The following is a 6,711-nucleotide window of genomic DNA, read 5'->3' on the forward strand; positions in this document are numbered from 1 at the left end:
GCTCTTTTTCACAACGTGGCTGAGTTAGTCGGTTTCAGGCAAGGGCAGCATGGGTTTCTTCCCTGAAACTCGGGTTTTTTCGTTCAGCAAACAAAAAATCGACCTCGGAACATACAATTTACAAACAATATACACGGAGCAATATGACCTTAGTTGCTCATGCTTGTAACACCCTCTGCTACATGCTACCATGGTGTGATAGGAACTGTTGCTTGAAGTAGTGCTATAATTGAGAAGATATTGGCACCACAGCACGTGAGAAGTCGAGATCTAAAAATAATAAAATTTTGGAATGCAAGCCTATGGCAGCTTCTGAAAGTGACCTTAATAATCATCCCTTCTCGGAAAAAATGGACTATGAAGTTGTCACAGAAGAGATGGATGTAGAACATAGTAATAGCAAATGATGGAAGAAAGCAAGCTGATATAGCATCAGCCAATAAAAACCTACATAGTTCACCAATCCATACCCTCCAAGAATTCGTTTAGTTCTTTAAATTTTGCCACTATTCAAATCAGGGGACAGGGGTCGTTATCAGCGGTGTCCATCCATTTCTTCCTCGTGGGAGGTGACACTGAGATGCTCCAACCTGGGGAATCTGGGTATTGGCTACTCCTGTTGCTTCTTGAGGGGTTTGGTCAGGTTTATGGTTCTGTAATTTCCACTTCAGAGATTTCATGTTTGTCTCCGTTTGAACTTTGTTGCTGTTTCCACTTTAACATCACTGAGTCTGGGGGCCGTGCCGAAAATGAAAATCACACTGGGAACACTGGGTTCCCACCGTGATTTTCTTCTGCTTCATGTTAAAGATAAATTCCCCAGTTTTTGTTCTCCCCTTTAGAAAATCTTGGGACCGCCACTGGTGGCAGCCATGATGGAACAGATGGCTACAGATGGAAATTATATTAAAGAATATTAACATAAAAAACATTTCTCATTTAATAAAAAATCTTTTGCAAATTCACAGAACTTTTTGATCAAACCTAGTATTCCAACAATATATAAATTGAAGTCGTTTATAGAGTTCATTATAAGAGACTTCAAAGTTTATAGAGTCGTTTACAATAAGAAGTCTATAAATTAAGTCATTTTTATAAATGAAGTGTATTTAATTATATAAATAAGTACCATTAACATGAAGTATTAATACTCCTTTCAAATACAGACCTTTTTCTCTTACAGCCTTGGGTCTCATTGCGGTCCTTTCGGGAATCTTTATCAGTGTGAGCTATCCCGGAAGCATTTCTGTATCACATTCTGAACTAATCCACCAGGTGGCAAAGGCAAATAACTACCTTGCTCTAAATCTACATAAAAACTATCCTCTGAGAAAGGAAACCTCTTCTATTCACCACTTAGTTTGACCACAGCCTTTGCCATGTTGCAATACGGGGCTAGAGGACACACAGCAGAAGGATACAGCAGATACTAAAAAGATTAATGAAGCCATCAGCCCGTGACTACTTTCTTCAGGTAGTTAATGCCACTAGTTCTACAGCTATTGCAACACTGATATTCGGAGTTAAAGGACCACAGCACAAGAAATCATGCTCATGATGAATTTAAACAATGCTAATCTTGCAGATGAGCATACACAAAGAATATCGGCAGATACTTGCTGATATAACGAAGTCATTATTCGTTGACTACGACCTTCAAGTAGCCAATAATGCATTCGTACAAAAGCACTTCGAACTCAACCAACAGTACATCGAAGGGCTGAAGGATCATTTTAATGCGCTTCTTAGAACTGTGGACTTCCAGAAAGATGGAGAACAAGCTGCGCGTGAGATCAATTAGTGGGTTGCAGAAAACACAGACCAGAAAATTAAGAAACTTGTCGAGTCATTAGATCCAAGTACTGTTTTAATGCTTCTGAATGCTATCTACTTTAAAGGTGCTTGGGAAAGGAAATTCGATCCAAAAAAACTAGATATTACATTTTATAATAATGGATTGAAGTCTTCAGGCAAGAAGGTGCCCTCGATTTGCATGAAGTTCCAAGAATTCAATTATTATTTTTTTTATGGAAGAGTAGAATTTGAGATTTTTAGAGCTTCCCTACAAGAGTGGAGATATTGTCATGAGGATTTTGTTACCAGAGAAGCTAAACGGCCTATCTGATTTAGAACATGAACTCACAGAAGACCTCCTGAATAAAATCCACAGTAACCTGAAGAAGGTAGAAGTGGAAACCATCTTCTTTTCCTAAGTTTGAACTGAACTACACCAAGGAAATGAAAGAGACTCTTGAAGATATGCAAATGAAAACAGTCTTCAGCAAAAGCGCTGATCTCAGTGGGATCAGCGCTACTGACATGCTTTTTTGTGTCCAGCGTTCTCCACAAGGCTTTTATTGAAGTGAACGAAGAAGGAAGTGAGACTGAAGCAGTTACAGAAATTAGAGTAGTTCATATTTCTTATAATCCTCCAGCTCCAAGATTTATTGCACCTCATCCATTCCTATTTCAAATTATTGACAAAAGCAGTGGAATGATTTTGTTTTGTGGAAGAGTCAATGAGCTGTAGTAAGAATAAAGATTTCGAGATTATTAATAAATAGTCGAAGTGGTTTGATCAATTATTATCGTTTTGAGTAGCATCAATTTATAAGTAGAGATATTAAATTTCACTCTAAGTACCCTTGTCGATGAAGACAATATTTGGACACGACCAAAGCTTGATTACCGATAATCTTCATGATGAAATTTTAATCCTTTAAGATTAACTTTCCTAATCTTATGGCACTCAGAGGCAGACCTTTGTCAAGTGGCATAAATAGGCTGGTGCAGATGATAAAGTTGCACTGGAGCCTATAAGAAAAGGGATTCTGAGGTGAGAAAAGATTTTTGTTATTAGTTTTTAAAATTTTCAATAATTGTGAAGTTATTAACAGAATAAACAGAAATACTTGTATTCTTCACATACATATATTAATTTCTTGCATCGAGCCTTTGGAAATTTTATATAGTGAGGTTGAAAGTACCACAGAAAAGTGGGCCAATTCGATGGGATATGCTGTCTTGGCAAGCAAATATATTTTGGCAATTTAGTTATACAGGGCAAAAACTTACCATTTTAAAAATGAAATGACTACTGTGAAAATCGGGAAAGATATTTATTTGTACAATTTAATAATACACATAAAAGCACTTATAGTTGAAGACTATGTCCCAAAATGTTCATCAACATTACAAACACTTCTACTGATTCTCATTTTCCACCGCTCAGTGTAACGTTTCTGTTGGTATTCTTTCAATTTAAATGCAATTTTTTTGTTTCAATTGCTCACGTCTCCATGGATGATTTATATATATTTTATGAAAGCCATAAAAAGAAATTGCAAACAGGTCTGGTGATAGCGGTGACCAATTTGCTTTACCAAAATGAGACATGACGTGATTTAGAACCATTTCCATGGAAAGTCTTGCAGTTGTGTTGTGTTGTGTTGTGCTACAGCACAACTGCATGGAAAGTCTTGCAGTTGTGCTGTAGCACTTTCCTGTTGAAACCAGACATTTCATAAGCTGCCTCTTTATTGATAAATTCCACGTATAAATTCTTGCCTCATATTTACATTTAGGGCTCTAGTTACTGTGAAAGCTTAACTATTAAATTTTAAAATATATGGACTGATGATGCCAAAGCAGACACTCACAAGAAGCATTCTGGCTGTTAAGTGGTTGGTCATGAAGGTGATATGGATTTTCGGATGCTCGTTTCTAACATTTTGTTAATTACATACACATTGAAATGAAAATGGGCCTCCTAAGTCTACATTAAATGATTAAGACTGACTGTTGTTATTGAGTTTTAGGAGCATCAGCGACCAAGGCCATGTTGCTCCTTATATGTCTGTAAATTGCATGTTCTGTGATTGATTTTCTGTTTGCTGGGAGAAAAGCCTGAGTTTCCGGGAGGAAAAACTATATTACCTTTGCCTGATAATTACTAACTCAGCCACGTTGTGAAAAAGACCCATAAAAATTCCTCCTGTCATTGATGAGATTCGAACTCGGGTCTTTTTCACTCAGTGATCCTATCAACCCAGGAGGGCAAGACTGACTGATCATTCACCTTCTACAGCAAGTCGGAAAAAAATTCAAATGTGTCCGAATTGCAAACAAGTAATTGTTGAAATATTTGCATTTTACAATGGATGGAATTTTAAATCTGATTCAATGTACCAACTGTGGCTACCATACTCATGGAGAATGAAAAAGACCTTGTGATAATTGTGGTTATATTTTGAAGTTCTCTGAGCAATGCAGACAGGTTTTCAGGACAGCTTGAAGTTTTGTCAGATATAAACAAATTTTTTTTCAGCAATTCATCATCCTGTTATGTAACACAATGGTTAGACCACGTCTTGAGTATACTGCATACAGGACTGGAAACCTAATTTTTAGGATACTGTTGTTGGAGCAGGTGAAGAGAAGAGTAAGAAAATTAATGAGGGGGGAACAAAAGTGCTCTTACTGGGTAAGGCTTCAGTTCTGAAAGTTGCAGAGATCTGATCGTGTTTAAGGCTTTAAATGGATTGAGTGAACTCAATGTAGATGCAGTCCTTCTTATTGCTCACTGTAGGTGTGGGGGGGGGCATAAATTGATGAACGATGGTAGCAGGATAGATGTGTGGTAATTTGCAGTCAGCAGAACTTTCATCTGGTGTTGTAGAAATGGGCAGTTTGAATATATTCAAGGTTACAAACTAGACAAAACTATTAGGAGAGGTGAGGGCTGTTATTTTTTTTCTTTTACTTGCTTTCTTCCATCATTTGCCACTACTAAGGCCATATTGCTCCGGGGATATGTGGTGGCCATTCCTACCGCATATTCCCGGCTTTCTTTTTTTTCTTTTACTTGCTTTCTTCCATCATTTGCCACTACTAATACAATAGAAGATCGTGTTGTTGTTGTTTTGGTTTTTAGGAGCATTAGCAACTAAGGCCATATTCCCGACGGGGATATGCAGTGGTCATTTGACTCCTGACCTTTCCACATCCTCCGTATTTGGTGATCACGGGCTCGAACCCCGGTCTAATCAAGAAGCATGTGCTATGCACTGCTGCTCCTGCCCACCTAGCTACGGAGGTGCCAAAAGATCGTGTGCATTGGGACTGGCCATAGGCGTGCTTGTGAAATGCATATCGTGAAAGTGCTACAAAAATTGCACAGCCCATTGTTAACTCCATTTGCATCATAGTAAATAAGAAAAGTAATTAACAAGTTTGTAAATTTCTTCTTCCATACTTGAATTTGAGCAACAAAAATTGAATGTCTTGTAATACACAGTACACCAAAATGAAAGAAAATACTGTATAACCAGACTACTGGTGGATAAAGTACATGGGAGGATCCCATTTCATCTATAAATTTTAAAAAAGTGGTTGTTGATGTAAGGTTTTAAGAGAATCGGCAGCAAAGGACATATTGCGCTGTATATACTGTCTGTAAATTGCATGTTCTGTGGTTAATTTTCTGTTTGCTAGATGAAAAACCCACGTTTCCAAGAGTAAAAACCATGCTACCTTCGCCTAACTCAGCCACATTGTGAAAAGAGGCCTATAAAAATGCCTCAAATCATCAACAAGACTCGAACTCAAGTCTTTTCCATCCGGTATGGGAAGGACAGCGATTCTACAGTGCTACCCACGAGAGCAAAAAAGGGTTGGGTCAGATTCTATACTAGCAGTAGGTTAAACACACATCATTTTAGCCTAAATATAAGATTCTTTTCTAACCAACGTTAACTGATATTATACATTTGGATCTTAGAAAGGCTTTTGATACTGTTGCACATGGAAGACTGCTGCACAAATTGGAGCAGTGTGGCATTGGAGGCAAATTGCTGCTATGGATAAAGGGATGGTTGAGTGGAAGAAGACAGAGAGTGGTAATCAATGGACACTGCTCATCGTGGACTAATGTTATTAGTGGAGTCCCTCAGGGTTCGGTGTTGGGTCCATTTTTGTTTTCTGTATTTATAAATGATACTAATGATGGTATATCAAGCTTAATGTACAAGTTTGCAGATGATACGAAGGTCGACAGGGTTGTTAAGGACACTACTGACGCTATGCTGCTGCTGCAACAGGATTTGGAAAGGTTGAACAGATGGGCTGAGAGGTGGCAAATGAAGTTTAACATTGACAAATGTAAAGTACTACATATGGGAAACAGCAACCTCAGAGCAACGTATCAACTCTGTGGTACTACACTGACAGTGGTAGAGAATGAAAAGGACCTGGGGGTAATTGTGCAGGCAGATATGAAGTTCTCTAAGCAGTGCAGATGGGCTGCAAGAGTCGCTCATGGTGTCGTGTCAATGATATACAGGAAATTTTTCTAGCAGGGATAAGGTGATTATTCCCTCGTATAAGGCAATGGTCAGGCCACACCTTGAGTACAGTATACAGGTCTGGAGGCCTCATTTCAAGAAGGATGTAGAGCTGCTGGAACAAGTACAGAGAAGGACAACAAGATTAGTGAATGGAACAAAGGGTTGCTCTTACGAAGAAAGGCTTAAGTTTTGCAAATTACAGTGTCTGGAGACTAGGCACCTGCGAGGTTATCTGATTGAGGTGTATAAAGCCTTGAATGGTTTGAGCATGCTCAGTGCTGATGGGATTCTTCCTCTTGCTCAGAATAATCACCTGGGAGGGCATAAATTCAGATTGAGGAAAGACAGATGTAGGATAGATGTGCAG

At 38.5% G+C, this 6,711-nt stretch overlaps 1 pseudogene; it reads left to right on the plus strand.

Moving 5' to 3' along the window:
• Positions 1-302: 302 nt before the first annotated feature.
• Positions 303-2,530, plus strand: LOC150075617 (intracellular coagulation inhibitor 3-like; annotated as a pseudogene).
• The last annotated feature ends 4,181 nt before the right edge of the window (positions 2,531-6,711 follow it).

This window comes from Mastigoproctus giganteus, chromosome 14, assembly GCF_048544385.1.
Source record: "Mastigoproctus giganteus isolate SK-2022 chromosome 14, ASM4854438v1, whole genome shotgun sequence".
Classification (NCBI taxonomy): Eukaryota; Metazoa; Arthropoda; class Arachnida; order Uropygi; family Thelyphonidae; genus Mastigoproctus; species Mastigoproctus giganteus.